At 25.6% G+C, this 26,150-nt stretch overlaps 1 long non-coding RNA gene across 1 annotated transcript; it reads left to right on the top strand.

Moving 5' to 3' along the window:
- Positions 1-7,925: 7,925 nt before the first annotated feature.
- LOC122269246 (uncharacterized) lies at positions 7,926-19,485 on the top strand. Its single transcript, XR_006225083.3, has 3 exons — positions 7,926-8,228; positions 9,598-9,642; positions 19,350-19,485. It is a non-coding gene; the product is annotated as an uncharacterized LOC122269246 (long non-coding RNA).
- The last annotated feature ends 6,665 nt before the right edge of the window (positions 19,486-26,150 follow it).

The following is a 26,150-nucleotide window of genomic DNA, read 5'->3' as shown; positions in this document are numbered from 1 at the left end:
ATTGTTTTATAGCACGTTCTGAAATTAAGTGAATATTGAAATTTTAGCTTTATGCTTTATCTTTAGAACATAGCATAAAAGTAATTTATTTGATTAAATTTACTTTTCAGTGTATTTACTTTCAGTGTAGTAATTTACTTTCAGTACATTTTCACTTAAGTGTGGTAATAAGGACTATAATTTCGAAAACCAGAATTTCCGGTAAACCGTAGCCATATGAACAGAAACCGTTACCATATGATTGGTTTAAATACCGCACGGAAGTTTTGATTTTATTACCAAAAATATGGCTTTCTTTACCAGATATGCCATTACCATACGAGACGGTAATTTTACCAGAGTTTTTTTCTCCGTGAATATTCAATTATTATTATTTATTTGGGGCGTTACGTTTCTTTATAAGATATTTACTACAGACATTAATATTTTCTTAAACAAACTATAAAGTTCTGAGAAAAGATTTAGTCTACAATTAAATATCTGTAAAAGTATATTCCTATCAAAAATATTGTTCGTTTGAGAAAAGGTATAGATTAAAAACTCATTTCTTCTGGAGATATTTTACTTATACGCTACAGACCATATCAATTTCTATCATTAAACAATGATAAGAGCCGGAATCATTGCAAAATTATCTTTTAACAAAAACTATTGTATTGTGTTCAAAATTAAAAGGCATCTTAATATCTCTTTTTCTAATGATCGGATTGTCTCGTATTAAGATAATGTTCCCTTATACATGATATTTTTCTCATTCACACGATAGTTCAACGTACGATATACAAAATACAATTTATTTTACTTTTCATTCCTCGAAATTTATTCAGCCCAGTTCACTCCATTTTTGTATTTTCTAATTTAAAGTTTCGTACTTTAAAATAAAGTACTAATTTGCATTCGTTACAATACAAAAATTTTACGACTGTACAAAGAATTTATATTATTTTGATCATCGATTCTAGCCAGATTCAAACATTCTTGAAATAAACAACTCGAGTTAAATAAAGGAAAGCGTAGCTAGAGTAAATAGCTTTTTTTCTTCCTTTATATAAATTTTCTAAAGTGAAATAAGCAGAAAATAAAATTAATATAAAGGGGTCCAAACCTCGACTGCTCTCTTGAACAAACTATTTGGACTTTATAGTATTTGTTTTTTTACATTTGTTTGTAAATTTCTGCGTTTAAAAACACTAAATTTAAGAGATTACATTATAAAATTAGAATAAAAATTCTAATGTTTTGAGTGATAAATTTAAACTCTTAGGCATAATTTTAAATTTTACAATTTATTTTCCATACTAACACCTTATTAGCTAAATGAGTACTCTAACGAGAAAAATCGCTGGAAACATTTTTTTTTTATAAGTCACTTACTTTTTTTTCAGCAGAATTAATTATCGCCCATTAAGCGAAATTACTGTGATTCTTTTTAATTTTTTTCGCCCAAACTTGCAACAAAACTTACAAGCCAAAGCGAAATAGACAAAGTGTTTTAAATATATTATTTCTAAGAATTCCACTCGCACCGACCGCAGCGCTGACGTAAAATATTCTCAGTGATATAAAGTTTCATATTGTAATTAAAATTGATCACGAACGCTTGTTAAATCATAATATGATGTTATTTACAGCAGTGCAACTAAGCAGTGGCCTCAGTCTGGAAAAATTTTAAACTATTTCATAGCGTTATCATGAATTTTGAATGCTGTAATTTCACGTCGATTTTAGGATTTCTGTTGATTAGTTGTAACACAGATATTTTATTTACAAATACATCTTATTTTTACAAATTCATACAGGGGATAGAGCACTCGCCTTTCTCTGAGGTGAACCGGGTTCGAATCCCAGAGATGGTTGGACTATACAAATTTCACAACCGGCTCGCACCGACCACAGTGCTGACGCAAAATATTCTCAGTGTTAGACGGATCATGGATTAGAGTCCCCTTGCCGTGAGAGGTTTTCGTGGTTTTCCTCTCTATGTAATGCAAATGCGAATTAGTTTCATCCGAAAAATTCTCCAAGAAGACAAATTTCTCTCAATACTTGATCTAGGAGTTCCCTTGTCTTCTGGAATAGGTTCAAAATTACAAGACTACGAAGTTAAACATTAGTAGTCATGAACCCAAAATTGGGTCAGCTGTTCAACGACGGTTGTAAAATAAAATATATTATTTCCTAACAACAACAAAAAAACTGCATTAAAAAATGAAGTTGATTTGCTAGTGTTACATCGAGTACCTTCCTTGTAAGTAAAAATCTCTTCTTACTAAACTTCTCTTCGACTAAATTATAGCTTTGAGAATATTCGTCAAAATTAATAACTGCGAACACCACTATCAGTATAACTATGTAAAGCTCAAAACACGTCAATAAATTATTAAAAATGCGCTTTTTTAAAAGAAAAAGAAACACAAAACAATAGTTTTACGAAAAAGTTAAAGGAGAATCCCCATAAGTTGTGCCGATTAAGTAGTGTAATAACTAAGAAAAATTTGAGATATTTAACTTTCTTAATAATTTTGTAAAACCCTCTAAGTAATTCCAATTAAGTAATGAAGTATTTAAGTAACAATTAAGATATTTAACTCTCTTAATCTTGTAAAGTAATTTAATCAATAGCAATTTTATAAGAGAATATCCTAAATGTAACTGTTACATATTTGTCTAGGTATAATATTCTCTTAAAATGTCTATTCCATACTTTAACGTTCTAATAAAGTCATTTTTATTACGTATCTGATAATGATATTAAATAAATAAATAAAATGTTGAACTACATTTATGTCATTAGTTGGCTTGTAAAATAACAGTCCATAAAAATAGTTAAAATTCGACAATTTCTTAAAATACCTAAATAACGCACATTAACTTTAAGTTATTCCAACGAAATTTGATATCGGATGATGCTAGCTGAAAATTTTAAAAATTTGTAAAGTTAAGTGTAGTTTTAAATTTCGCGATAAAAAGTATATATTGTTTATAATTCATTTTGAATTAATTTGTTTAAATTTAACTAAATGGACTCGTGAATTCAGGACACATTCTTTAAAAATCTCTTGCATTTTTGAATTAATGTATTACTTAATGTGTACACAAGAATAATCTCAACTTTTTTATGAATGCTTTGAAATAATTTTCAAAATCAAATTTTTCCAGAAAAGTTGTGTTTCTGACAGAAATCAGCGGTGGCTGACAAGTGAATACCTTTAGTGCCATTTGTGTCTTAAATGTGCAATCCTTCATTACATCCCTTCTGTACTATTTTAAGTAATTCGCAATATAACGAAGCACTGTTTTTTGTTGCCAAAAGTTATAAAAAATAATAATATGAAATCAAAAGCTTCAAGTCGTTTATCAATATATTTTTTAAAATTTTTAAGAATAGAAATTTGCATTCTATTAATTAATTCATAGTTGAATTATAATGAGAAATAAATTATAATAAAATAATTATAAGAAGTAATTTAAAATGTGCAAAAAATTATTTTAATGATAGAAAACTTAGTTCCTAAGTCAATTTCCTTAAAAATGACGTGATTGATTTTAATTTTTAATTAAATTTTGATTTTACAAGTACAAATAATATTGTAGAACTTGCACGGATGACACTTAGTATTAATGTAAGTCTAGGATAGATGACTATATTTTTTTCAAATCACAAGAAATGCTTATGTATATTTCAAACTCTCATACACGTACTCAACATATTTAGAGTAAAAATAATGTAATATTGAGAAGAAAACATGAAAAAATTGTTCAATATTAAACTAACGAGTGGCCATCTCTCTTTTATGCCAAGGTGAGATGACACTATAAAGAAAAATGAAGTTAAAATATGACAAATAACACATTTTATACAGTTAAGGAAGAAAAACTTACAATAAGCTGTAAGGAATGATTATTTCTTGAAAAATAAGTAGAAGGATTCTGATGAACAAGATCTAATGTGCATCATTCACTTTCGAAAAACATTACTAAATTATTGATTCAAAAATTGAACATGTCTTATCGTACACATGTCATCGTTTTTAGTTATGGTGTTGTATTTTTCTTAACAGTCAACATACCGCTATTCATAAAATTCTGAGTGTGTAGAATCGGATAATACCTGTATGGTTCCATCGAGTAGCTTATAAGGTTTTATCGGATAATATGTTAGGTCTTTAGATTCAGAATGTAATATGCAGGGTTCATACGACCCTTAAAAATTTTAAAAAGTGGTTTCAATATTATAATAAAAAAGCTAAGGATTTATTTTTATTAGCTTTTATTTTAGTTTACGAAAAGACACCAAACGAAAACCATAGACGAATGCAAAGATTTCGTAACTAATTTACTACAAAACAACTTTTTTTTTCTTTTGCTAACTATTTTTTATTTTTTAAGGATCCTTAATACACATGAATGAAAAGTGTCTAATTTTCCTTAATTTTATGTGGCCATCTCTCTTGATGATGAGATAGTCATCGAATTTATAGCATAACTGCACAATAATATTCCTCTGCTTTTTGCTCAGTAATAAAAATAAGACTATATATATGCTTTAAAGATAAAGCTAGTTCAAAAAAAAAAATATAACCTTCACTTTGGAAAACTAGTGCATACTTAATTGGCTTAAATACTTAAAATATTTGAGATCTAAATAAAATAAACATTAAAATTTGGCATACTTTTTGTTGTCATGAAAATCAATGATCTGTCTAAATTGATAATATTGAAAACTGCAAAATATTATCAGAGACTGGACATCTCGCTTCTCTATGGTCATTTAACTTAGACTAATTTTCTGTGCTAAAGTGGAATTTAGGAGTAGGTTTTTTAGATATTCAGTGATGAACGATATTTGTTTTTAAAAAAGCTCATTACGTAATAGCAATGAGAAATAAATACAAATACTATAGTTTGAAAAAGGCGCAAGCTTGAAAAAAATGGACAGAAAATTTTAAAAAAAACGTTAAAATATTAGTACCTCCTCAACGTAAGAAATCGACAATTTAAAATCAGTATACAGTATACCTCCCCAAAATTTACGCATACGTGAGTTAATTTTCATTACTTAAAGATTATTATCGATTTTTTCTATTTTAAATTTATTTTTATTTTGCGTTTTGAATTTATAAACTCAAATATTTATTCGTAAGTTAAATTTAAATATTAAAGTTATCAAAATAAATTGAAATCTTTGTTTTATGGAGGAATTTAAATTAATAAATTATCATTGACGCTCAATTTTTTTTATCTGTGCTAACATAATCAACTCTATTTCAGCAACAAAATTTTAAAGACAACAATTTATGCATATTTTACCTACGGTAGTATGGAGCGATATTCAATTAGTTCTAATAAGTATAAATATCTTTTAGCTTTATGTAATATTTAAGTCTAAAGACAAAAGTAAAAATTATTTCGATTGCATTAATACTATACGTATTAATACTATACGTAGGATATAAAGTAATAAAAAATTTATTTGGGATTATTTGTAACTTTTTATGTTGTTTAGCTTTGTATTGTGAAAGTTTTTAAGTTAGAAAGTTATTCAATATAAAGCATTAATGAAGCCTATTATTTATGAAATCTAGTTACTAATTTTTGTCTCACAAAGCTTAAACTCTTTTTTGATTCTTTTGAAGCCATTTTCACAAGATGAAAGTCTAGTAAATCAGAAACAAAATGCATACACGAACATTTCCTAAGTTAATTTATGATTAAATCAATAATTTTGAAAATAGTGTTAATTTATTCGAAAGTGACAAGAAATTATGAATTAAATTTTACGAGAAATAATTAGTTCAAAATAGTTTAATTGAAACTAATATTTTTTTTATTTACTTTAAAAAGCATCACTATTTCTTTTTTCAGGAAAATAATGTATTGATAGCAATAATATCTTCGTATTGTTTAGACGAAAACATCAATGAAATCATATAAGATTTATTATGAAATTCGTTTTTGTGTCGCTGTTTTTAAATGTTTATTTCTTTCAATGCCAGAAAATTAAAGAACATATATATACGTACCTTTCTCTGAATTAGTGGCTCAAGCTCTTTATCCACACAAAATTCTTACTATTTTTTCCACACAATAAAAACGATTAAGTTCTGCTATATATATTATCTTTATTTAATTTCTAATTATTTTTTCACACTTTTAGACTTATTTGTTACTTGATTTATAAATATTTTAATCCTTGACTACTAAACCAATTCCAAATAGCTCTGTGCCTGTAGCATTTTACACTAGCTAATCTTTTTCAGATGCATTAATAATAATTCTTTTTTGAAATAAAGCAGTATTTAATTCTGAAAACTTTTTCTTCGGTCTTAATCTTAAATTTAGAACGAAAATAAGTGATCTGAACTATTTAATAGTACATTATGTCGCAATGCATGTTAGATTTAAAAAAAAAAAACTTACGGGTAATAATAAGAATAATATTTATTATTATTATTACTGCATAAAATAATGGTAGTATTATATCTAAACACTTTGAATATCGACATTCTTTTTGTTGAGAGTAATATAGCCGCTAGTATCAAATAAGGAAAAAATTGGCATAAAGATTAATACATTCTGTACAATTTTGAATTAAATATATAATAATATTTATTAGCTTTACAAAAATGATTCAAGTTTTAAAGCAACAAAATGTTGGATATATATAGTAAAATTAAGTGAAGATGTTCAAATAAAAGAATGAATGAATGAGAAGTTAGTAAGAGAGAAAGAGAGAGTAAGTGAGGGCGCTAGTGTCTAGATGCGTAGCCCCACGTGCGCCAATAAGAGGAGTGTAACATAATCAGGATACGGTTGTCATGACAACGAGCCCCATAAGAAGGGAGAGCTGAGGCTGCTCCACTCACAATCACAGCTGCTACATCCAGAGCAAGCATCTCTCACTGCATCTTCTCCCCTGTTTTGCTTGAATTTTTATTTTACACATCTTTCTTTTAAAATGCATGATTTGCTTCACATGCCTCACACATATTTTCTTTATTAAATTGCTCAATGTTTCTTTCATCTTTTTTTTTCTTTAAATATTTTAATGTTTCCATATTAGTTAAATTTATAACTTACTTCGTAAGTAACAAATAATAATAAATTGAGAGAACACGCATTGAAATGATATCGTAAGAAAAGTCCATAAATAAAAAGATATCTTTTCTTTTTTTAACTCATTTTAAATTTGCATGACTGTTATTTTTGTTATTTTTTACTATCATACATCTTCCAAGAAAACATCTTATTCATAAATAAATATCAATATCACAGTTTGTATTATACTGACTCAAATACAAAACTTATCATTTTTATTCTGTTATATTTCGAATGCATTCATTTTTAAAATGCGTTTTGTTCAGTTTTGTATTTGTTTATAAAACAACATAAGACTCGCTGAGCATGTTTAATATGATTTTTTTTTGTTATATTTTACCAAAAGTATTTGTTTTTGCTTTGAACCTCTTTGTAATCTTCTCTACGCACAGAACAGTTACGTCATTCGATGGTAAATATGAAACTTTTTAAGTTATAAACAAAATTTATTCTAAAATACCATATTTTCTTTAAAATTTCTTATTGTTATCTCATAAATATTGTTTCGAGTAATTTTAACAATCCATTTAAAAATATATACAAATATGCTTTCATTTCACGAAATAATCCTAGCAATCTAAATTTGCAAATGATATCTTGTGACTGCACTAACCAAAAGTTATGATTTGTTCACATTCATACAAGCAACAAGTCCTCTCCATCAAGACGGCAACTAAACGTGCATTCATTACATAGGTAAAACTTTTATTTTGTAAAATTATTGAATATATTAACAAAAATACGTTTCTTCTTTCTAAAAATAAATAAATGAATTATTTATTTTTATTAAATAAAATTAAAAAAAATAAAGAAAAGAAACAAAAGAAACTTTTTTGAAAAAATCCGCGCATACCCTGTTAGAGAAATTTAAATATATTATTTAATTTTTAATTTTAAAAGTGATTTGAAAGAGCCAAACGATAACGGGAATAATAAAAAAGAGTTCCTCTTCTACCAGTACTTCCGCCATATTGTCCTCATACTGCAGACTGTCAGCAAGTAGAGCAGCCTTCGCGCATGCGCACATGCTTTTTGCCGCAGAATAGTAGTTGGAGCACATTTCCAACTTATTCTCTACACAGCTAGCAACAAGCATCCTTTTCATCCCTTTCATCTGGAACCTCTCTCTCGTAAATATTTTATCAATATTTATTTCAACTTTCTTTAGGCTTAATTACATGGTGAAATTATACCGATACTATTTAATGGAACAGTTGAAAAAATAATTAAAATAATAATTATTATTTCAACTATTAGTTAATTTAGGGATCTTTATTTATGCTAAATGATTGCATTGTATTAAAATTACCTGTAGGTGAAAGAGAGAATGTAAAAGCTAAAATTCATCCCATATTCTATAAATTATTTTTTTCATCTCTTAACCGTTATGAAATTCTTTTTGTTAAGTAAAGACCCAAATAATTATTTTACTATTTGATAATTTATTTACTGATCCGAGGATAGTTGAAACTGTTCACAATATTTTAACATATTGCGATATAATAAAGAAACAGTTGGGGAGACCATAACCGCTTAAGATGATTGCAAATCAAATAAATATAAGAATAAATTGGTAAGTGCTAACTATTAAGGTTTTGTTGTAAAAAATTTTTGCAAAAATGCACTAGGCTTGAAATTTATTCCATATCAAAACGTAGAGATCTTTATTACGTTTCGATTAAAAATTATCTAATAAATAATGTTTTTCTTTACATTGAATTAGGTAATCTTAAATATTTTCCTTAATTATAAAAATTTCAACATTATTTATTTGATAAATAAAAATAAATAAATTAGCTTTAAAAATTGTATGTACTCTATTTGCATCGTTTATTTACAGAAATAAATGCACAGAAAGACACTGAATGAAACATACGAAATTAATCACGTTTGTACTAATTTTAAGTCTTCATAAATAAAGATTAAATTGAAGCAAAAATTTTACTCTATACCCACTCTTACATCTAGCTACATTATGAAAACAGCTGCATCGTGATGACAATGCTTCTTTTGTGCTTTTATAGAAAAGAATGTAGGGGAACATTTGATACCAACTGGGGAGAAGTGTTGGTTACAAACAAATCCTTTAAACTTATAAAATATTATATTCTTTCGTAATAAAGTAAATGATACTTAACAATTTATTTATTTCCACCTTTCAACCAATTTGGTTTAAGAAACGTAATATTTATTCCATCAAATAATTAATAAAGCTTTTAATTATATGTAATTTTCTAAATATCTACCTTGAATTTACTTTATTCAATTCAATTTTTCGCAAATTTTGTTTGAAGGAGTATTTATACCGTACTAATTATTAATAAAATTTAAAACAATGCATTTTAATTTAATTATATTGGTTCATGTTCACTTTATTTCTTTTAGTTTGACTCTTTGCTACTTTCGTTTGTATATTAATTCAAATATTTTTTAATAAAGTTTTACATTATGTATTATACTCTAAATATGTTGGCCTAAATTGAATTTATTTTTACTCAGGTAAGTGACTTCAGTATTCAGAGCCACTGTCTTCATTGTTTGAAGGTAAGTAAATTTAATTTTGCATGGAGAATGATATTACACATTAATAACTCATTTAAATGTAGTTGAAATCTGTTACACCTTCCAAATCCCAAGACTCTTTTGAAATAAAATGTGCATGAAGCTTGTTTTGGCAGCAAAATAAAATGCCTTTTTTCTTTTTTAAGATTATTATTTCATTTTTTTAAAAAATTAGATTTTTTCGAGTGTTAATGGAAAAACACGTTATTGAAAATATATTTGAATATTTCAATGAAAGAACCTATCATTTAAAGATTATTTCCTTTCCTTTGAGAGAAAGCATATTCTTTAGAAATTATTTCATAATCCTAATGAAAGAACAATTAAAAGAACATATTTTTTCGTTATCTAAGAAATAACCATATCATTTATATATTAAATCATTATATCTTGAAAAAAAGCGCATCATTTCAACATATCATGTTATTTCTGTCTATCTTAAAGCAAAAATATATAAGTTAACAGACACAGAAAAATCTGTCCAATAAGGAACCGTAATATTAGTACTTTGAATCATAATATGGTACAATCCTCATACGCTCTAAAACTGGAACATATTTTCCTCCAAATCGAGCCATACTATCATGATTTAAGAAATATAATGCTGTTGTTGCAACTTATTAAGTTTCAAGCATATTTAATTAATATAATGGATCAACATGTTCAAAATTTTATAACAGCTTGTCTTAAAGAAATAATATCTCATTTGAATCAATGTAAAATAACGAATATTTATTTTTAAAAAATTTTGCTTTTACTCTTGCAAACTTTTCTCTCTGTGTTGTTTTACATTTTATACTGTGATACTAATTATCTTAAAAATAAGTCGATAGCTCTTATGCTTTGCTTACATATTGATTAATTCATAAGTAATTCTTGCGATTCCTTTTCTTCATAAAAACTTAAAGAGAATTTCTGGAAATGAATTCTTTTGCAACCGTAGATAATTAAAAATGTTTCTCAATATTTCGGTAATAAATGAAACATGACTTATGATACGAAAATTTTCTATTGTTGTTGCTCAGATATATAGAAATTTTTAAACTTAAAAAAGATTTTATAATTAAGTGACTCTTCAAAAAAATTTTAAAAAATAATTAAACAATTCTGATATCATTTGTTTTTATGAGACATTCATCAAAAATAAATTTTTTTTCTCTTAGAACATCGAGGCTAGTACAGTACTTTATGTACAAACTTGGTTATAAATCTGTGTATTAATATGTGTATATAATATATTTCTTGAATGAAACTTTGTATTTACTAAATAGTTTTTCCAATTGCGACATGATATTTCCCAGCCATTTCAAATACTTTTCAATGGTAGATCTCTATTCCGAGAGTTTGCAAAATAACTGCAGAAAAATATCTCAACAGGAAGTAAAAAAATGTAATTGGTGTAAATTGAAATATATCCAGTTCAAAATAGTAATATAAAAATAAATTAACTATTAAGCAAATATAAAATATAATAAAATATAAAACGCAATCGATGGTTTATTTTAATTTGAAATACGGGATTCCACTGCGATTTGAATGAGAAAACAATGAGAAAGAACAAAAAACAAAAATTTGAAATTGCTATAATTTGAAATATATGAAATATTTAATTTCAAAATCATAAATAAAAATAAATGAATTAATAAGAAAATATAGTATGTAATCTAACAAAAAGCAATCGATTGTTTATTTTAATTTCAAATACGTTATTCCACAAAAAACAAAAATTCAAATTTATAAATTGAAATACGTGGCATATTCAATTTCACAATTATAAAATTGAAATAAATTAACTAATAAGCAAGTATAGTATATAATCTAACATAAAAGGCAAAAAAATTGCTAAATTTAATTTCAAATACGTTATCCCACTGCGTTTTGAACGAGAGAAAAATAACTCAGATATAAAAATAGAATTAATATAAGTTGAATATTATGTGGTATATTCAGTTTCAAAATAATAAAATGAAAATAATTGATTAAAAATTAAGCATAGCATATAAACTCACATAAAAGGCAATAAAATGTTTGATTTAATTTCAAGTACGTAATTACGCTGCAATATGGGCGAGAAAAATATCATTGGTAGGTACACTGAGAAAAAAAGTCGGCCAGAACCACTAGAATATGGTAAAATGACTTTAAGGAAACAGCGAGAAACGCAGCAACTTTTACCAAAATGCATTGGTAATGATTTTGATAAAATTAACAATAAAAAATGTTTTCATAATATGTGTTAAAATTTGGCATTTTATCATGATACCTTAGGGCATGGCATAAAAACTCTTTATTCGGTTGAATTTATTTTTCAGTCTTGCATTTTTACTAAATATGTGGTAATAAGAACTGTAACTTTGAAAACCAAAATATCCGGAGAACTATTACCATATGAGTGGAAATCGTTACCATATGAATGGTTTCAGTACCGAATATTTTGGTTTTATTCCCAGAATTATGGGGTTTTTTTGTTGCCAGAAAGGTCTTTACGATTCAATATGATAAATTTACCAGAATTTTTTCTCCTTGTATTTTTATTAATTCATTGGAGTTCTGGTCTGCATTGAAACATTGCAACTGTAGAAAAAGTTTTATTTATTAAAATTCCGCCGAAAAATGTAGCTGATATTGCATACCAAATTTATTCATTTACTTTTAAACAAAAAACAACATTTGATGCTAAAACTGAGAAACATAATTAGTCAAAAGGTTTTTTGGAACACAAACAAATGCATGTGAATGGCATAGTTATTGGTTAATAGTTAATATTCCGCAATAATTTGATAAAAAAATTCAAATAATTTCAAAAGAAATTGAATATTTTATTTTTATTATTTTTTTATATCAATATAAGTATGGCCAAAAAATTAACGTATGGTAAATTTGGCTTTATGGAAACTCCGAAAAGCAAAGTAATTTTTACCAAAGAGCATTGGTAATGATTTTGATAAAATTAACCATAAACTATTGTGCATGTGTTAAAATTTAGTAAATGTTGTAAAATTTGGTATTTTATCATGATACCTTAGTTCTTGGCATAAAAATTCTTTATTCGGTTAAATTTGCATTTCAGCTTTGCATTTTTACTAAATATGTGGTAATAAGAACTGTAACTTTGAAAACCAAAATCTCCGGAAAACTACTACCATATGAATGGTTTCAATGCCGAATATTTTGGTTTTATTACTAAAATTACGTTGTTGTTTTTTGTTTTTTTTTACCAGAAATGTCTTTACGATACAATATGAAAAATTTACCAGGGTTTTTATTTAATTATCGGAGTTCTGATCTGCATTGAAACATTGCAAATATAGAAAGAGGTTTATTTATTAAAGTTCCGCCGAAAAATGTAGCAGATATTTTACGCCAATTTTATTCATTTACTTTTAAAAGCAAAAAAGCAGTGGATGTGAAAACTGAAAAATGTGGTCAGTAAAAAGGTTTTTTTAGAACACAAACAAATGTATGAGTAAAACATAGTTATTAGTTAATATTACGTAATAATTTGATAAAAAAAATCCAGATAATTTTAAAAGAAATTTAATATTTTATTTTTATTATTTTATATATCTATATAAAAAACATTTTGAAACCAATAAAAATGAATCTTAAAATAAAAAAAGAAACATATTTTAAAATTAATAGGAATTTCTTCTCCAAAAAGATTGAGAATTTTTATAATTATTTTTTTCTATTTTATATACAAAAATTTCTATTCCTTATTTTGGTAATCTACAAGACATTCTTAGTATTTTTACCTTCTTAAAAGAAAACTTAAAATTAATAGAACTTCATTCAGTGATTACAATATCATAGGTTTGCTGATAGTGACTATGTTCTTAAAATTTAGATAATTAATAGAAGTTCATAAGTCATTTAAATACTTACCTCTTTTTGAGAAGAAAAAGAACCAAGCATTAAAGATATAAATTCAATAAATGCCAAAGTATCCACATAAAAAAAAAGTCATTGTACGATTTAAGTGAAGAACGTTAAGATAAGAACGATTAATTTATCTCACTTTTACCAACGGTCACTTTTGGCAGTATATTCACTAATTATACTTTCTAACATAAATAATGCAACCAAAATTTTAAAAAAACCTTTGAATAATTTAAACCACAAAAAAGGCATCTAAAAATTCAGACAGAGGACTGGGAACGTGTATTGATTATGTTTATAACAAGTAGTTTCCCAAGAATGCCGTAGACCTCTTGATTAGAGAAACTATTCATATTCGGATGTCGAGAAAAATTTAAATAATAAATATACGAAAAATATATGATTAAAAAAATTGCAGAAAACATCATGCAATACCTTTCTCTGATAGAGCATCCACTTATCATATTAGTAATTAATGCTATGAAAATTTGATGAAAACTATTCACCATTTTCTAGTAACTTAAACATTTTATTAATACAACAGAAATTGTGTGTGTTGATTGTTTTAGACATTAAAAAAATTTAATCGCATATTACATAGGATGGGAATAAATTAGGCCATCTAGTGCTCAAAGGCAGTTAAAAAATTATCTATTTAAAAATAAATACATTAATTATAAAATGACATGTTCTATAAGCATCTTATGCGTGGAAAAAAATACCAAGTACCAGATTTTACTACTTGTTCTAAGCTAGGCTTACTTAATTTACAAAGAAAAAAGGATCCATTATTCGATCTTTTTTTACCGCTTTCGTTAAACGTTAATTTATGACCATTTTGTAAGACTTAGTAAAGGTTTTCATTCTATAGAATTAAAAGTCTTAAGAAGTTAGAGATGGGGAAAGATAAAGATGGGATTTGAAAATATTTTAAAAATTAAATTATGTCAAAAATATTTCTTACTGAAGTTTAAAGCAATTGAAGTAACACTGTGGGAGCCTTAAGAGTCCACGGGAACAATTTTATAATGATTTATACTTAAACCCAATGTTTATTTCAACTATTCACGATTGATGAGACAATCGACAGATTGCATATTCCAATCAGATAAAGCAATTATTGAAATAGCATTTTCTGAAAGAGAGTGCATTTCTCATGACAAAAAAGAAAAAAAAATTATCGAATCTAAGTTCTTGAAAATATTTTAGATAAGTTAATGCGAATAGTAGCCACAATGGCTTAGTGGTCATGGCACTGAACTGTCATTGTGAAAAACTGGGGTTCGATCCGCAATGGTTGCCCACACAGCTTCGCGTCGACGGGTACCAGCATCTCTGGGGAGTAAAGACGGTCTGTACGCAATGCTGGTCACATTGCCACAATCATCCCGTTGGTCTAGATATTGTGAGACGTTAACCTCCATGATCCCTGGTTCACAACGGGCTGTTACATCAATACTTTTCTTTAATGAGAATTTTGTATGTAAAAATATAATATAAGTAAAGAAAAAGTATCATTTGCACTCACAACAGTTATTAAATTTAATTTATGAGAAAGGAAATGGATTCAGTCTAGTTAGGAGCTGATGCAACATATAATTATCTTAATAACAGAAAGTTATCATTCTCAATCATTTTGCTTAATAAAAAAATAATGATCAATGATGAAAAGTTACCAAAATATGATAAAAATTTACCGTGTTTCCGGCTCTATGGGAGCTCAAAAATCTTAAAAAAATTTTAACGAAATGTTTCGGTATTGATTTCGGTAATATTATCAAAAAATATGATTTTTATGACGTGTGATAAAATTTGGTAAATGTGGTAAAATTAGGTAATTTTATCATGATATCTTAGAGCATGGCATTAAAATCCTTTATTCGGTTAAATTTAATTTACAGTTTTGTATTTTTTACAAAATGTGGGATAATAAGAACTATTTTGAAAACAAGAGTTTCCTGTAAACCATTACCATGTGAATGAACAAATTACCAAATGAGCGGTTTATTTTGTTTTCATAAGCCAGAATTTATTTTTTTTTGCTAGAAAATTCTTTGAAACGCAGAGCTGTAATTTTTCCAGATTTTTTTTTTAATGTGCACGGAAATGACTGAAAATTAAGACCCCTATTGTTTTTTGTTGTTGTTGTTCTATTCCTTCTTAAAAATTTAGTATAAAATTAAACTACTCTGATAGTTTTGAAACATTAAGTTTAATTACACGCAACTGCAATAAAATTAAAATTTTTATTTGTATATTTAACTATTATTAAATAAAGATAAATGATCAACGAGTTATCAAATGAGCTATTTATATAAATTAAGATAAACATAAGAATTTGGTTAAAAAAGAATCTCTATTAGGAAATGTGATTTGCAATAACGTAAGAGAATAATATATATTTGTTTATTTCTAGACGATATCGAAATTTTAATAATGCAATAGATCACCAGAAAATTACGATATTCAAATTCGAATAATTTTCTTTATTTTAAATAGAACACGATTTGATTAACCTAAAAAAAATTATCATTGCTCATGATAATATTGTATTCAATAATAATTGTTATCAATAACTTGATCACTTCAATTCTTCATACTGATCGATTACCACGATTATTATACTATCACATATTCGATATTTATCATAAGAGAAGTTTTTCACGATCATCACAAGAATTCATTTTAAAATATCATCATCAAGATTTTTGAAAATATCGACTATTCACGATATTTCATATATGCTTGTAGTGGATATGATAAATTTGCTGTTTTTTAGAAAAATTAAAGATAAGGGAAATAAGTAACATCCAAGGAAATCCACTTTTTCATTAAGAAGAAATCACCTTACTTGTAACCCTGATGGTTAATCATAAGCGAAAACTAATAACAATAGCAAACAACAAACAAGTCTAATAAGTAGAAAATATATATTAACTCAAAATCATAATCACGTGACTTCAAAAAAATATCATTGATTTAAATAATTAAATTAAAAGATAAACTAATTATTAGTACAATTTATCATGTTCATAGTAGCAAAAAATTAAATTCTTTTTAAGCAAAAATAATTCGATTTCTTTTAAAGTATACACCACTTCAACGGGAAATAGGAATATTTTATGCTGGTCTGCATAATGCTGGTAGATCTATTATTTTCTGATTTAAAAAGGAATGAAAGTTAACAAATATATGTAAATGAGTTTTGTTATTAATATATTACTAAGTTACATGATTCCTTATGTAGTATTTCAATAATCTTTAGCTGATTTACTTGCTGCATAAAAAGCATAAAACACATGAAGCAATCCATCGTTTCATATTTAATAATTGTAACAAGAGACACAATTATTATTTTACTAAATATACGGATTTGCACTTATATGCGTTCAAATTGCGATTCCTAAAATGATCAAACTAAAGAATGAATTACTTCATTTTCTTTCCTTTTTTTAACAAAAAAGGAGTGTTCAATGGCTGATTCCTAGCCAAAAATTCATTTAAAAAAGTAAAAGAATATAAATTTAGGAAAAAATATCCATTTCTTTTAAATGTGTTCATGATCCTTTGGTCAACATAGACTCCAGCAATCTCAGTCTGCATTGAAACTGATTTCAAAGGCCACATTTATCTGAATTATGATATAAAATTGTATGAACTCTAATGCCAATGAGAAAACCCAATATATATATATATATATACATATATATATATATATATATATATATATATATATATATATATATATATATATATATATATATATATATATATATATATATATATATATATATATATATATATATATATATATATATATATATATATATATATATATGTATATATATATATATATATGTATATATATATATATATATCATCATAGTTGACCAGTCAGCCCAATAGCCCAATGTGGGCAAATGCCTTCCTCTGAAGATTTCACCATAATGACTTCCGATATATCTTTGATCTTCAATTCTTTTCATTAATTGCAAGAAAATAAGACTCCACCGAATCAGCCCATCTAGCCCATCTCAACGGCGGCCTCCCCCGCTTTCTTGTTCCAGTGGGTTTAAAAAGATCTGTGTGTAAATCCTGTGTGGTGAATAGGTGTGAAAGAATAGGCCGAATGCAGCTCATGCATGTCGTTAAAGGTGACTAAAATGGGTACCCAGTGTCTGGGGGTATAACCGGGCGCCTTGCTTCTGGGGATTATATCAGGGGACCATATATATATATATATATATATATATATATATATATATATATATATAAATGGTCATACTAAATAAAATCATGCACTTTAAAGAAGTGGTGAAGAAATCTTCTGTCGTTTCACTCTCTCATTCATTAATTTCAAGTATTTCGAAGGAATCTTTGGTAGTTATGGGTATGTATACTTTGATCTAAGGTTAGATACAATCTGTATTCTTTTTAAGGACCATAAGCAATATAGTAATGTATGAGGTTGGTGAAAATATATTTTTTCTTTCCGTTTTGATGATGACCTGTTGCATCAAGATTTATACAAGTAAGTAGCTTTAAATTTGAACGAAGATTAGATAAAAAAGAATGAACTTAGGTTTCTTTTGCAAGTTTTATTTAAATTTTCTAAAAAAATATACATGCAATTTATTGTAAAAAGAATTATGTAAAATTTATTCTCTTATTCTTCATTGTGTCTTAAAATTAGAATACATGCTAAGAAGGGACTTCAGTACCTTAAAAAGGTAAGAATCACTCTTTTTACTCTCCTGTAAATTATTAAGAAATATATATATATACATATATATATATATATATATATATATATATATATATATATATATATATATATATATATATATATATATATATATATATATATATATATATATATATATATATATATATATATATATATATATATATATATATATATAAATATATATATATATATATATATATATATATATATATATATATATATATATATATATATATATATATATATAAATATATATATATATATATATTTATATATATATATATATATATATATATATATATATATACCGTATGTATCATTTATTCTTTGTTTTTGCTATTGTAAAAAAAAATATTTTATATTTCTGAAGAGTTTTTGTGGTTTTAAGCTGATAGAGAAAAAATTCAAAAGCTACATTTATTTGAATTTATATTACGAAAATATTACTCTTTTCTCGTCGCCATAAATAATTTTTCTTTTATTTTTTCGCAGCTGTATGTTATAAAATATATAAAATAAATTAACTGCAGTGAGCAATTTATCATACAAACAAATGCGCATTTGAATTTAAATTAAAAACATATCCGGGTAAAAAAAAAAATATAAATTTATTTCTAGAATTTATTTTTCTAAAATTCAAAAATTTATTAAAAATAACATTTGCATTTAAAATGTATCATTTAAGCCTTTATCATTGAAAAATTTTAAACCATGAAAATAAGTTTAAAAAACTTACTTATTTTTGTGAATGTTTAATACAACGATTAGGAAAGTTTACTAATCTTGAGGCAATCTTTTCATAACCTTGTGAGCAAATGACATCGACAAATAATTTATTTAACTTGCCTTTTCGGAAATTTCAAATAAAAAATGTTATTCAGTTTTGCAGTATGAATATAACTTTATGCTTGAATTTTTTGAATGAAAGTTTCAAAAAAGAGTTTAAAATCCCCTCTGTGATGCATGAATGACAATATGAACAAAACACATTATTTTGTTTACACATTGTTAACTTTTTTTGTTAAACCAATAAAAAAATTAACTACTTTTTTTAAAATCGTAGATTCACTGCTGAATTTGCTCACGAGATGTTTGAGAAACAGATTCATCTCAAGAAAATGAAGAATCAAATTTTCATTTGTAAACTTTTTTATTTCAATGTAATAGGCTTTTAATAAAAAGTTACGAATTGAAATATCTATTCAGAGTAATTTTTTACTGTGTCTTTTACTTTTAAAACTTTTCTCTATTGAGGTTTAAAATATTTCGTTTTATTGTTGCACACTAATTTATGTTTAAAAATTTATAAGTTTTAAGCAAAATCCTTTATTCTAATTAAAACTTTTCATAAATACAATTTTCCATGAACAAAGTAGTGTGCGACTTTGATAAATTTCTATTCATCAAATTTTAAAAATTGTTTTCGTTTAGTTCGTTTTTAATCTTTAAACATATTGGAATTTTGAAGAAACATAAAACATTTTGTTTGAGTAGTAAAATTGAAAATTTATTTTCTTATACTTTTTACATACACTCAGACATTTTCATTGAAAATAAAGAACGTTACTTTCCATTTAAATAAAAGTGTTGCAAAATATAAAAATTGTACTGAATTAAAATGATTATGAAAGTGCATGTTTCCACAATGTATAAAACATGTACATATTATATATATACATATTTACGTCAACATAGAAATAGTTATTTTACATTTTTCTTGCAAAAACAGGGAATTTATGATACAGCGATATTTTAGGTATCAAATAAACTGCTGAATTTAAAGAGATGATGTATTAGTTGATTTAAAAGATCATAATTATGTAAGTAACTATTTATCTATCTTCTTGTTGCGTATATATATATATATATATATATATATATATATATATATATATATATATATATATATATATATATATATATATATATATATATATATATATATATATATATATATATATATATATATATATATATATATATATATATATATATATATATCAGTGTCAGTATTGGCTAAATATAACAAATATAATAGAATCTTTGATTACCGATCATTATTATTGGACTTATAAAGTAATTATACTATAAAAGATTACTTCTGAAAGTACATAAATATACGTGTAATAGATGATAATTATATTAGAAAGATTGTGTTACTTGATTAAAAACGTTTATAGGCTTCAAAAATATGCGGATGGAATTGCAATAAAAGTTAACATATTTCAAGCGCTCAAAAATAGGCATCCATTCTCAAGATATACCAGACATGAATAGGAGGAAGCAAAAATGATTTGAAATATAAAATATAAAGTTGCCAACGAAAAATGGAAAGCAAAGGTGAGAAACAAAATTAGAGAAACAGCAATAGCCAAGTGATAAAAGAAATAAAGATGAAAAAAAAAACGGAACAAAAGAAACCTCGGCTTATTGGGGTTAATCAGGATAAAATCCACTTCCACGCGCTATAGAGAAATGGTGAGGAACTAATGTCGTTAACAAGGGAATGAAATAAGATTCCAGGGATCAAGATAAGTTGATAGGACTGGGATGGAAAAAAAAAATTTATTTTTAAAATTAATTTATGCCCAAGATTCTAAGAATGTGTAAGCAAATGAGGATTTATCGTATTCTTGATAACCGACGCATTCATCCTGCTCCTCACGTCTAAATTTGCGTCTGATTTGTTAGCTGTAGCAACGGTCGCACTGGCAAAATATGTGATTAATACCCCAACGATTTTCAAAATTTATAGAATCTTTAAGAGACTTAAATTCAATTTTGTTAACAGGACTGAAAATGTAATAATATCGTAATAATTAATTGTAATAAAAATGTAATAATTAATTTTGTAGGTCTGATAGTTATATCTTTAGTTTTTAGGATTATATTATATTTAGGAAAATTGTACTCAGACTTATTTCTGTTCAAATGAAATGTGAGGAATATTTCTGTTTAAATGATAACATCCGTGCTTATTTATTAGATAAGATTTAACTTTAGCCATAACATTAGAAAGAAATTTTAATGTTATGGGGATCAATATATTTTTCACAAAAGAAATTACAGCTTATATTAAATGTATAAAAAGAACTGTGGAAAATATTCTCGCATGTGAAGAAAAACCTTCGAAATTGATGTAAAAATCAATAGATGGCTGCCCATCTATAAAAGAAGGAATTAGTTTTACTTTTACTTTACGAGATGCAATGATGCCTAATTTTGTTACCATAGCAACACGCCTTGGATTTAAAATTACTTAGAAATATTGGATTTTAGTTAACATACATATTAAATTTGAAAATTTTCTAGCTAGCAAAGGCCCGCGATTTTAAAAAGTGTTATTTTTCGATAACGAAAGCATGTTTGAGTACTTGATTAAACTTTACTGGCAAACGAGACTTTTCGAAAACAATTTAAACCATTTTCAAAGATATAGTGAAAATTCTTTCACCTTGAATTAGAAAAAAGTCCATGATTGTTTTTTGTAATTTAAATTGGAGGAATTTTAATTTTCTATTCGTGGTTAAAATGCATTGCAATAAAAACGTATGAATAAATGAAACATTTATTCAAACGATGAAAGGATAATGTTACAAAAATAAATACTTATTTTGAAAAGAATTAGTTTGACATGAGATATTTTTTGTTCATTGATGTTCAATATTCATGTTTTTTCACTTACATCAATGTACAAAATGAAAAAGGGAACAACTTAATAGCTTTTGATCTATTGATCGGATTACTGCAAACTGTTTGAGAAGTTAACTTTAAATACTCAATTGATGATACTGACAATTTTTTTAAGTAACTAAAAATCAGTCACAAAAATGTTCTTTTTTTAATTAAAAATGACGAATTTGGATTCTTGATCCTCTAAATATGGATAGTAACGTCCATTTGGGAAATATGATCCCAATAATAAGGCTAGGAGAGAGAGAATTTGTGTTCCTTAATAATAATTTAAATGTTTGCACATTCTGCCTAATTTCATATGAGAATAAAAAACTTTTTGAACGCAATTATAGTTTTCGTTTAACCAAAGAAAACTAAATGTAAAAAATTATTTCTCAATTTTAATAATTATTTGTTTATCATTTTGTTTAAAGACGCTTGAAAAAGCTTTTTGATATATTTTTAAACTAAATGTCTATATATGAAAAGTTAAAAATTTGAGCAATGATTAATCGATTAGAATCAGAAAATTTTAAGAAAAGTTGAATTTTTAATTTTTTCTCTATTTGACCTATTCCATTTCAATTTTGGTTTTTGTCAGTTAAAATTATATAAAACTATATTTTGCTTTTGGTGCACTACACATGGTAAATAATTCTAATGCAGTTGTTCATTTTTATTGAAATTTTAACGGAGAAACTATGGTGAAGTTACCTTTCTGTATAGTAAATACATTTCAGGTGAAAAAAAAAGCATAACACTAGTTAATAAAACCAAAATATATACAGATTTAATTTTTTTTCATTCATATGGTAACGGTTTATGGGAAATTCTGGTTTTCAAAGTTGTAATTCTTATTACGACACATTTAGTCAAAAATACAATACTGAAAAGTAAATTTAAGCGAATAGCAAGTTTTTATGACATACTCTGAGGTATCATGAAAAAATTAGGTAAATTGTACCATATATTGGTAGATTTGGCCTAACTTTTTTTCTCTGTGTTTAAATATGATAGAAGAATGTTAATGAATGCTAAAAAAATAAAACATTTTTAAAAAGATTCGGGCAGATTTTGATAAAAGTATTTTTTTTTCTTGCAATTCTTTTTTTCGTTTCAACATTTCTCTACGTTTCTGAATAGATGCTTAAAACTAGTAGGCGATGTAACTAGATACTTATGTTTTAAAAAATTAGTTTATATACTAGAATTAATTTAAAGTGTTGGAAAATGAATTTTTGAAGTTTTATGTTTTTTTAACTTTATATCCCTATGATAGTATGTTATCATATAGCTTGTAACAATTGGCAATACTTTCTCAGTGTGTTACTCTTATGTGAAGCTAAAAATATTTATAAAAATAATGAAATATTTCATTTTAATGTTCAGCTCTTTCTTAAAAAATATTATTTTCAGTTGATTAGATTATAATTTCGCAATATGATAAGCATAATAATTGGAGTTAAAAATATTTTAAGTTCGCATGCACAATAGTGTGAAATAAAGGTATTAAAAAGTATGAAATGCAAAAAAGTCCTTTTTATAAACTTCTAACTAACCCTTGTAAATCAATTAATTTTAAAAATAAAATTTTTTTAAATCATTAATGTTCCAATCATAATACTTAATTAATTTAGTCTTAATTTCGTGTTATGATGTTTTTTTTCCTGTGGTTTTTCTTGATGCTTTATTTCCTGTTGTGCTTTTTCGGGATGCTTTTCAGGTGCTTTTTGATTTTGCGTATGATTAAAAATGTCTTAGATTTGATTCTTAGATTTTTTTAGAACTCTGACGTCTTTTTGGGATATAATAGAGATGTAATAAAAATTAACAAAATAATAGTCACATCAATAAAGATTTTAAAAAATACCACCCAAAAAATTTATTAAAACTTGTGTTTCAGTTCGGCCAAATAATCTGTTGGTTCTATAGATGCATCTCTTATAATATAAATTTTGAGTAGAAAATAAATTGAACTAGAAAAGGAATAATCCCCACATAAAAAAATCCCCTCCATAAATTATTTTAAAATCTAATCCATCACCCAAAAAATTCCTATTCCCTTCAAACTTAACTACTTGTTGGAAATTTCCTTCTCTTATTTGTTATTTTATGTGATTCCAAAATTAGGCATTGATGATTATGTTATGAATTTGACTGAAAGAAATATCTCCTACCAAAAATATTTAAAAAATTTTCTCCTCCCCCAAATATTGAACAAAAATTTCCTTAAACAATTAAAAGTATTCCTTAATTCGAATTTACAGTTTAAAACTACAAAATTGTATAAATAAAGTATCCTCCCCTAATAATAGCTATGGAGGCTTGCCCTCCATGTGGTAAACTCTGGATATCTCATTAACATTAAATCAATAGTTATCTTCAGGATTAAATGAAATATTCAATTATCTTTATCTAAGTTTATTTTGAAATATTTTTGACTTTTTCTATGACTAGTCACATATTTAATAACTCTTGATTTAATGCATATTTTTTTACGCTTGCTGTTATTGTTGGAATGATTGCTCATTCTATTCTTTTATTTAGATTCTGGATTTCATTTTACAAAATCGAATAAGCAGAAATAATGTGATTGAAAATGCGGAAAAAAAATATTATACTCTTGTATTAAAGCAGATGACAAAACCGTTATTTCTTTGCATTTAATTGCGTTCACTATACGTTTAAGAAAATCGCTTTTATTTGAATGAAACAGCTTTTATTTATCCTTTAAAATCTTAAAAAACCAGGAAATATTTTTTTTATTTAACAACTGTTAAAAAGCCAGCTACATTAAAAAAGCTACATTATTTTGTAGCTAAAATTTCGGGAAACATAGTGTAACCTATCAATTTCAGGGAAGTGATCGATTATTAAAAGTAATTTAGCGGCAAACCATTAAATCCATGTTTTTTCCTTTTTGGTAAAGTTTGCAACTGCTTATTTTTGGAATTTATTTGGAAATTTTTAAAACAATGCATGTAACATAAATGCATGAATAAAACAAAAGTAACAAAGATTACCAAGCATCTCACTTTTACATCGAACAAGTTTTTGTTAACATGTCTAACATATTTTATAGAAGCCTTATTTTACATTTCATATACCTCATTTACAAGACATTAAAAAGCTTGTCAGTAAATAGATTATTCTAGAGCAAAAGAATGAGGTAGGAAAAACTGGAGTATGATAGAAATACGTTCGGAGCAATTTTTGTCTAAAAAATCTGGTTCATAGCGAATCGGGTGAATTGACGTCACATTTTTATTTGTTTACGTCATAAAAATTCTCATGAAGTAAAAATTTTGTGCTAAACTTTGAAACAAACTCAAATTTGAAGACTACAAAAATGTCAAATTGTTTAATAAAACTTTAACTTGGTTAAAATATAATTTGTCTTTAATGTAATAAATTATCAAAAAATTATTTTTAATCTACTGAATTTCATTACAAAAATTGCAGATTACATTTACAAAATTTACATTTTTAAAATAAATTAGCTTCTTTGTTAGTTTTCTTCTTAATTGTTTTGTAATTTCCTCAAAAATAAGTGTAGAATACAGGAAAAGATGGATAAAACATATTCGGTAAAAATTCATTTTTTGTTGCTTAATTTCTTACAACTAGACACTTGATAGTCAGAGTACCCTGCAGTATTGGTTAATATTAACCATTTAACTTATAAAAATTGATTTTTGATCCATAAGTTTCGTGATAAACATATTTTTACTAAATTATCATGAATAAAATACACGCATTGGATTCAATTAGTGAGGCATAAAATAAATAAACTTCAAAAAAACTTTTTTTAAATAACGAAGTCTGTCCGATATGATTTTTTGAAGTAAAGGCAGGCTTTTAGCAATCTTGATCAAGGAATGTGAGCAAATCTGATGAATCTCTCTTTCATTAATTCCTCATTTATTAATTTGCTGATTTATTGATTCTTTTTTCATTAATTACCAGAAACGTTTTCTGCTAATTTACTGAATCATTGACCTACTTACTTAATCATTGTCTAAAATGTTGACCTGCTAATTTATTTACTCGTTGATTCATTGTTTCTCTTTTTCATTAATTCACTGATTTAATTGAGCTGATTATTCATTGATTTATTAACCTGCTGATCCTTCATGATGTTCATTCTTGATCTTAGTTCCTTCATTATTTGGGTCAATTAGAAAAAAAT

This window comes from Parasteatoda tepidariorum, chromosome 11 (assembly GCF_982258835.1).
Source record: "Parasteatoda tepidariorum strain Cologne lab strain chromosome 11, Ptep-v5.0, whole genome shotgun sequence".
Taxonomy (NCBI): domain Eukaryota; kingdom Metazoa; phylum Arthropoda; class Arachnida; order Araneae; family Theridiidae; genus Parasteatoda; species Parasteatoda tepidariorum.
This window is presented reverse-complemented; position numbering and strand designations above follow the sequence as displayed.